This window comes from Triticum dicoccoides, chromosome 6A (genome assembly GCF_002162155.2).
Source record: "Triticum dicoccoides isolate Atlit2015 ecotype Zavitan chromosome 6A, WEW_v2.0, whole genome shotgun sequence".
NCBI classification, from domain to species: Eukaryota; Viridiplantae; Streptophyta; class Magnoliopsida; order Poales; family Poaceae; genus Triticum; species Triticum dicoccoides.
Genome location: NC_041390.1, coordinates 14,980,356 through 14,987,898, shown reverse-complemented (window position 1 = coordinate 14,987,898; position 7,543 = coordinate 14,980,356).

The window sequence follows — 7,543 nt, the reverse complement described above, 5'->3', positions numbered from 1 at the left end:
TCTCCCGATCTCCCTACTGCTTCTCATCCTTCTTTCTGGGCAGAAAATTGCAAAATTACCGACGAAGTTGGCAACTAGATCCATCCTACAGCGGTAAAACACTACATAAGTTGTGTGTCTTCACAGTTGCCAAGCAGAATGCACTAGATCTGCCATGTAATACGCTAGAGATAACTGTAAGTTCTCACTAGATTGATGCACGTAGTTGGTAAATGAATGGATGTGCAGGAATCCATAAAAAGGGAGAGAAAATTGAGAAATTTGGAGTACCGGGGGGTGTGAAAATTAATTGCCATTGGTGTCTAACGTCAATTGCCACCTATCATTGTCGTCAACTGCCACCATGTCAACTTATTGCTTGCCATCCTATTGTAGAGGCTGATGTCATCGAATCAAACGGATAGCTAGCACCCAGATTTTAGAAAAGATAGTGGATGTGCATGTCCTACTAGCCATGATATATTGGTTGCCTACGCATGAAAATGTGATAACACTAACATGTTAACTTCTACATGCAAGCAGCACAATGATAAATTTTTTTGTGGATTGTTGATGCCTTCTTGTTCATCCAGTGATTGAGAACACATCGGAAAGAAGCGAGACACGGAAAGAATGAATCACGAAGATGGCGCTGATGCTTGGGGTTCTCAAAGGACAGAAACGCCCCCTTTGGATGCATCAGAGTACAGTCAGCTCATCTCTGCGGGGCCGTTGCTGCCACTACTAGAACAGTATGCAGGCGTAGGTATGATGCGTGCTAAACGATGAAGAGAACAGTTGCCATATTCGCGACGATGAAGATGACATTCTACTTATGTCGTGCACTGTCATTTTTTATGCAGGTTCTTATGACCAGAACACTCTTAGGGGTCCCCCGTGGCAAGTTCAGTCACAAGGCGCTAACGCTGACAAATGTACGGGCAGCCAACTTCAACTAGCTAGTATGGCTAATCAAGGTAATGTAAAACGAAAAAAGAGCACGTACTGCTGTGGACATGAAAAATGAACATGAAAAAAAGATGGCAAAAGGACTCACGAGTTATCAGGGGCGAAAAATGCAGAGCCTTCATGCAGCACGTGGCATCAGGCAGCACCCATGTACCTGCCATCGACGTCGTACACAGGTGAGTCCATAAAAATAGTGAAGTTGCGGATGCTCAGTTAGCACAAGGAGCATAGTTGACAACTACAAGTTGCCATGACTGGACATCTACAATTGTCATGGATTAAAAACTACACTTGTCGTCCGTGGACAACTGTTGTTGCCATCCCTGCACACCTGCAGTTGCCATGGAGGAACAGCTGCAGTTGCCATGTCGTGGGAACTGCAGTTGCCATCTAGGAACAACTGCGGTTGCCATACCGATGCAACTTCAGTTGACATGCAAGCAAAAACTGCAGTTGCCACGTAAGGGGCAACTGCAGTTGCCGTGCTAGCACGAACTGCATTTGCCACGAATTGACCAACCACTACTATGCTTACAGGTTATTACGCTGGCGGTGACCCGGCAAACGTCTCCTGGCAAGCTTCACAAATTGCAGGTGGAGCACGTCATTATGGTGTCACAGACCACACAAGATGGTCAAATACAGCACAACAAGGTGAAAGGAAAAATCTGAAGAAAAAAAAACAGCGCTACATTTGCTATTTGTAGTTATTTGTAGGCAAAACAATAGTTCCCATGTTTGTTGAACAGTAGCTGCCATGACTGGACAACTACAGCTGTCGTACATGTCCACGCGCAGACTCACGGCTTGCTGTCTGAAATGATGTCATGCCAAATCACTGGAAGATGGTGTGATCCGTTGCGATACACATGTTATCCAACACAAAAATCTTACTCTCATACCTGTTTTTTCCTATTACAGAACCTACAACTACAATGCACAGCGGCGCAGGAACATCTACTGCGGGAAGCTCTGAACGCACGGAAGACGCGTTCCACCAGCCAGTAGACAATCATGCCGCAAACAATTTCGAGTGTCGGGAATGGCAATCATTCCAGCAATGCCGGCAAGCACTCCTTTGAACACAAGCACTGGCAACACTCAGGTGGATGGGACTGCCGCCGATACTGAAGTGAATGATGAAACTGACGGCGACGCACAAGGGGATGAAGATGGTGGGAAATCAGAGATCGTGGTACCTCAGCCACCGTACATTGGGCAGAGATTTGAATCGTTCGAAGCAGCAAAGGAATACTACCAGACATATGCAAAGTTCCATGGATTTGCGGTCAACACCGAGTACCATAGGAAAATTAAGAAAACTAACGAGTACAGCAGAGGTGAGATGAGGTGCCACAACGGAGGAACAAGAAGGGGAAAGGCGATGCGTCTGTCGTTCCGGAACGAAAGAGAGGTATCATTCTCAAGACTGAGTGCCCTGTCCGGTGTAAGCTAAAAGTAGATGGAGCACAGTGGGTGGTCAATGAATATTTTGACGAGCACAACCACCAACTTATAAAGAAGTTCGACCTGGTGAAATTTCTGACCGCCCATAGAGGGTTCACCCCTGTCGAAAGGCAATTCGTAAAGCTGCTACATGATTGTAACGTCGGCCCATCAAGAATGGTGCAGATACTATCTCTCATCCACGGCAAAAAGGGGACTCTGAGTAGCATGCCGTACATACCAGTTGACGTCACAAACCTACAGGCCAGGTACCGTAGAGAGAGCAAGTTGGCAGACATAGAGGCCACAATTGCCTACTTCGATGCGAAAGCCAAGGAAGATCCAGATTTCTTCTACAGGATAAGGTTGGACGATGAGGACCGTGTCAGGAACATGTATTGGGTGGATGGTGCTGCAAGGAGAGCCTACAAACATTTCCGAGATTGCATTTCATTCGACGCGACGTACCTCACCAATATGTACAAGATGCCATGCACTCCGTTCATAGGAATAAATAACCACAATCAGTCGTTGCAGTTCGGCTGCGGGCTCGTCCGGAACGAAGACACGAATGGGTACGTTTGGCTGTTTAAGACCTTCTTGGAGTGCATGGATGGACTTGCTCCGATGAACATAATAACATACCAAGATTTTAGCATGCGTGCAGGCATAGAGGAGGTCTTTCCGTTGGCAGTGCACAGGCACTGCAGGTGGCACATTATAAAGAAGGCTGAGGAGATGCTAGGACCGTTTTTTGCTGACCGTCCAGAGCTTCACAAGGCATTTGAGCTGTGCATGGACCACAGCTTGACGGTGGAGGAGTTTGAAAGGAGCTGGATGGCCATGATTGAAACACATCAAGTCCAAGACAACGAGACTCTTGTTAGCCTGTGGGAGAAGCGAATGTACTGGGTGCCGGCCTACTTCATGCAGTGATTCTTCCCCTTTCTGCAGACTACGCAGCGCAGCGAGGGGTTCAATGCTGTTTTGAAGCGGTACGTCAGCCCTGGCAACTCATTGCTACAGTTTGCCAAGCAGTACACAGCTTTGCAACAAAAAATTCTGGGATCTGAGCTACAGCAAGAAGCGACCACGGCACTAAAGTAGCCAAAATTGCTAACATATTTACCGATAGAGAGGCAAATGAGCAAGATATACACCAACTAGATCTTTAACAAGTAAGTCAGTTGGGTTACCGTCTTATTTGCAGAAAAAGCACCAAGTCAGTAGGTGCCTTATAGAGTGCAATGCAGTTGCCATGTTTAATGAAATACTGTTTGCCATGCTTACTCAGCTGCATGTTGCCATGTTCAATGAAAATTCTGTTTTGCCATGCTTGCTCGGGTGCATTTTCCTTGTTGAATGAAGTGCAGTTGCCATGTTTAATGCACTGTGCTTCCATTGGGGCATGTTGGCATGCAAATGCCAATGTCAACTGGAAAAAATGTTATATTGCCGACACATATGCTGAAATGCAGTTGCCATGTTTAATAAAATGCATCTGCCATGTTTGTTGAAATGCAATTGCCATGTTTACTCAACTGTAGATGCCATGTTTAAATAAAAGGGCAGTTGCCATGTTTTATGCAATGTGCTTCCATTGGGGAATGTTGGTGTGGAAAAATGACGATGTCCAGTTGAAAATGTACTACAATTGCCATGTCTAGTGTACTGCATTTTCCATGTCTAGTGTACTGCATTTGCCATATTCAACGTACTATATTTGCCATGTTCAATGAACTATGTTTGCCATGTTCAAACAAAATGTATTTCTATTTCCATGACAACATAAGGTGGTACAAGAAAAGAGCGCACGATAGTTTAACAGAAAACACACAAAACTTGCAGATTCCAGGAAGAAATAAAGCGTGCCAGCATGTTCACGGCTTTCCAGGTGGACGAACATACATTCAAGGTGTGTTCTATTTTGGGCATGTCAGATTCAGAACCTGAAGACCCGGACAAAGGAAGGAACTACTTCGTCAAAGCCTCGATAGGAGAAGGCGAGCACTACTGCCAATGCTGCAAGTTCGAACGGGACGGCATTGTGTGCTGTCACATACTAAAAGTAATGGACATGAACGCTGTGACACGGATGCCCCGCTATTTCATAAGGCGGCGATGGACTTGGGACGCTGACGACGCGTTGGCGCCGCAGACAACACACACAGTTCTGGCTGTGCATGACGAGAGACCTGAGTCAACCATGGAAGCCGTGAGGCACGTTGTGCTGACAAAGAACTATGCTGAGCTAATTGATGAAGCGTGCAAGAGTGATGAGACAGCGAGAGTCGCAGAAAAACACAGGAAGGCACTAAAAAGAGAGCTTGATGAGATCAAGAAGAGGAAAGCTGAGGAAGCCTTACACCGGTTCCCCCGCACATCAAGTGTGCCTTCATCCACGGGGCCATCATCTGAAAACTCGGAGATAGGATCTGGAACAGCAAGCACACAGACCAGGTCAGGAACCCACCCCGTTCCATCACAAAGGGTCGTCCAAGAGAGATAAGGTGCAAGTCGGGATTGGAGATCCAAGAAAAAGACAAGAAAACGAAAAAACACCGGTAGAAAAAGGGCCTATAGTCCCGGTTCGTAAGGGCCTTTAGTCCCGGTTCCTGAACCGGGACTAAAGTGTCGGTACTAATGCCCTGACCCTTTAGTCCCGGTTCAATCCCGAACCGGGACTGATGGGCCTCCACGTGGGCAGTGCGCAGAGTCCAGGCAGGAGACCCTTTGGTCCCGGTTGGTGGCACCAACCGGGACCAATAGGCATCCACGCGTCAGCATCTCTGTGGCTGGGTTTTTTTGTTTTTTTTTGAAGGGGGGGGGTTTGGGGGTTTTGGGGGGTTAATTTAGGTGTTTCATATATTGTGTTAGCTAGCTATAATTAATAGAGAGAAGTGTCCTCTCTTACGTCCGTGCTTGGTCGACGCTACGTACTATACATACGTATACGAAGGAAACAGAAGATCGTCATGAACATATATGCATACAGAGAGAAGTGATATCGACCACCTCTCCTTCTCCGAGAGATTGGTCGAACAACAAGTTCTCGTATATCTATCCGACACTACCGGCTACATATATACAATAATTATCTCTTACAAATATAATCATACGGACTCATGGTCCACATAGTATTCTCCGTCTTCAGCGATCACTTGGTCAAGAAAGAATGCCGCCAATTCCTCTTGAATTGCTCGAATGCGAGCTGGTGCTAGGAGTTCATCCCGCTTCCGAAACAGCTAATTTGAAGAAGGGGGTCAATACATATATATATATATATATGAATGAATGAAACTCAATACAAATGATGGTAATAAAATAAAATTGTGAATGTTGATATTTACGTACTTCATATTGTTCGTCAGAGTACCCGCCCCGCTCACAGGTCGTGTGGCGGATGGACTCGCAGATGTAGTATCCACAGAAATCATTCCCTTTTTCCTGCCACAACCACTTTACAAGAAATAGAGGTCAATCAAACTGATAAGCAAGAATGCTAAATGGTATTGATGAAACTAGCGCTTGAATCACTAGGAGATGCATGGAACATGCTACTATAGTACTTACTTTCGGGTGTCTAAATTCCATCTCCTTCGGCAGTCCCGGAACTTTTCTGGTGAATTTTCTCCAAACCTTGCCGGACAAAGAAAACAATTACTTGATATCAGGAAATGAACAAAGTTGCTGATATGGTGGATAATGATCGATTTAACTTACTTCTTGAGGATTTCAGTCATGTCCGCATACTCCTTGGGATCTTTTCGTTTAGAGTCCAAGATAGTTACTACTCCCTGCTCAAGAATTCGGCATGCGTAGTAAGGTCTGCATCAGCTCCGAACGGATTGAATCAAGCACCTCAAAACGTTGGTTCTTCAGGTCAAGACAGATCGCATAGTGGTGACCACACTTGTCGTGTGGGTCATGTGGTGCAAGCTCCTGGAACATGGGGAACATGACCTACATTTAAAAGTGAAGAAATGAGAAGCAGAGTTCACATAAAGAACAGCAGAGGGACAAAAAAATTAGAATCACATAGAATGTTTGGTTATGGGTGGGGGTAGTTGAAAGAAAGTTGCCGTCCATGTATGAACAAAATGTGCCGTGTATTTTACTATCAAGTTGCCACATAGTTTGCACGGGATGCAAAAATCAAGAAGTCAGTGTGCACGGCAGCTGTTGCCACATGAAAACATCTGCCACATAAACACAAAGTGCAGATGATGGCAAAAAACCACACCATGTGAAAAAACATTGCAGACAGGGAAGGAGTACTCACATATTTCTTAAGTGTGAGCTTGAATTCACCGTGTTGAGCAAAGTTCTTCCTCAGGATTTTGTGGTGGAAGTCACCATCCCATATTTTGCAGGTCACACTGTAATGCATGATTATCTTGTCGGCACACACATCGGTGTGATTGTTGATGTAGTCGATCCCGCATGCAACTACATTCATCGACATTTTACCGTTTGGCCTCACGGACTCGGCAAGATCACCCAGCTCGACGTACGTCGCTCCGCATTGAATGACTTTGGTTCTGTCCAAACATAAGTTGTATGAAAACGATATGACATGGAATAATCATGCCTACTAAGTAAAAAAATATATGAAAGAACTAAAACGTAAGCGGATCGTGTATAGAAAGTACGAAGAAGATGAATGGTAAAAAAGGAGCAAAGAAAAATGAGAGATTATGGGGTGTGGTCATTTACGCTTTCAGCTCCTTCATGTGCTTGCTGCTGGCTCTCGCATTTCCAAACCGCTTGATGATATGGTACAGCTGGGTCTGTTCCTTAGTGGCCCTGAATTCGGGCTCGTAGTCTTCCGCGGGAGGTGGGTGAACTACCCTCTGCTGCCTCACAGAACCAGGAGTGGCACTCCTAATGGTATCCTCAGATATCGTATCTGCAGGCACGTTGGAACTTGATTGCCCTTGCCCTCGTGAGGACCTCCTCTGCAATGTTGCCTCCTCAATCATGCGGTAAGTTTCATCAAGGGACGGTGAAATCTCCTCAGGGGTGGCTGCAATGATAAAAAAAATGGGTTAGGATACCTAGGAAATCGAAAATAGATGGTTTGTGAGAAGATAGGGTGCATGATGTGAGATGTGGGTACAAAAAAGTGGGGCAGTTGCCATGTGTTGTC